Raw genomic sequence first — 2,091 nt, forward strand, 5'->3', positions numbered from 1 at the left:
CGCATTATGATCAACAACATGCTGAATTGAGGGATCGCTTGGACCGACTCGTCAGACGACCATTTACGATTAGAAAAATTTTTGGGCCGTGGCCACATTCCGACAATCAAAGGCATGCAGTGAGCACCCTCTGTGATTTTTTTAATGAACACAACTCTAATGAACTGTATTTAGTTCATATTATACCTTGCCGCTAATTGTACGGACTCCATCTGAATGGATTCCGATATGTGAACTGGTTTATGACCATACATACAGTGCTCATTCATGCATTACAGGCCCCTTAATGTATATAGTATGTACATAATGCATTTGACTGGTATTTTCCTATTTTATGCTTAATTTTTCTTGTTTATGTGTTTATCCTGTACGTTATTGTCATGATGTTGGAATATTCGGCTCGAGCATAGCCTACTTTCCCATATTCTGCAAAGTAAAAATAAAAATATACATCTCTCAGTGCTGAGGCCATTGATGCAGGGTTTCTGTTACATATGGTCAGATAAGATACAGGAATAGAGCGGTATAAAAAGAGGGGAAGAAGCTCCCACTAATGGGCTCTTGCAGTAATGCTTGTAGAGTACGCGTACGTGTACCTCTTTGCAGCACCAGAGTGAGAGAGAAAGAACTTTGTGAAGCTCTCGATGATCATGCGGGCCTTATGGAACCCTTAGAGTCAGTTCAGTGGCCCCACACAGCAGAAATATCCAATTTCTCTTTTTCCTTACCTTATTACCGCAAGGCATAACTTAACGTAGCTCCTTTGTCAGTGATCCACGTAAGCAGTCAGTAAGAATACAGCATAGACCTGCCGCGGTGGTGTTGTGTTTCTGCGGCTTGAGTATTGACCGAAAGGCCGGGATATCGCATCCCGACCATTGTGGCCACATCTCAAGGGAGGCGCAGGCCCGAGTGCTTTGATTTAGGTGTACGTTAAAAAAACCTGAAGTAGCCGAATTTTTCGCAGCCCTCTGCAACAAGTTTTTTTCAAAATATATTGTTGTTTTCGAACGTAAAAGCCAGTAATAATAATAATAATAATAATAATAATATAAATAATAATAATAATAATAATAATAATAATAATAATAATAATAATAATAATAATAATAATAATAATAATAATATTAGAAGTAGTAGTAGTAGTAGTAGTAGCAGCAGCAGTAATAGTAATATAGTACCACGTAGTGTTACGCGAATGAATGAAGAAACTAGTGGATGAATGAGTAATTTTTACTTATTCGTTGATTAATTAGCAAAGGAGGTTACTTTTCGTCTGGCCTTCAAGTTAGCTCTTGGGTGGTTTTGCGAATTCATTCTTATCGACACCACTTCCCGTTTCGACGTGCTTTGAGCTTGCGGGAATGCTACATTGGGTATGTATGACGTGGGGCGATTTGCCATATAGCCTATTCTCAAAAAACAAACAAACTAGAAAGGCAAATCAGGAAAAAATGCAAGAGCAGGTCTTTGTAGTGTTGTACGAAAGCCTTGCAGCAATGGTTGTTCGAAGTTTATGGTTGCGCAATCATCTCTCACCGCCAAGGTTGATGCGATGGGGCTTGTGGTCAAGGCTTCGTTGTTTTAATTGGCCCTTTCGTGGGGCCGTTGTGCTTGTGCGTCATCGACTTCGAATGACGCGTGTCCCCCGGACACAGCAGGAGTATATGCGCTTTCGTAAAAGTGACATTATAATATATGCGTACAAGCGATATTTGCTCGGGGCTAAGCATCCCGCTTTAAGGTACTCTCTGAGTGTTATATATATATATATATATATATATATATATATATATATATATATATATATATATATATATATATATATATATATATATATATATATATATATATATATATATATATATATATATATATATATATATATATATATATAATTTATGATCAGAGTTTCTTCTGTCTACCATAATGAAAACTATATACTTCGAGAATACTGCTGTATAGGGATCTAAGCGAAATGATACAATTTCCTGTAGCAGAGGCCCACCCTCGCAGTTTGAAGACACCCAAGACAAAAAAAGAAAAAAAGAAAAGAAAAAGACGAAACACACGGGCGAACGAGGCAAGCAA

Source organism: Rhipicephalus microplus, chromosome 2 (genome assembly GCF_043290135.1).
Source record: "Rhipicephalus microplus isolate Deutch F79 chromosome 2, USDA_Rmic, whole genome shotgun sequence".
In the NCBI taxonomy this organism is placed as follows: Eukaryota; Metazoa; Arthropoda; class Arachnida; order Ixodida; family Ixodidae; genus Rhipicephalus; species Rhipicephalus microplus.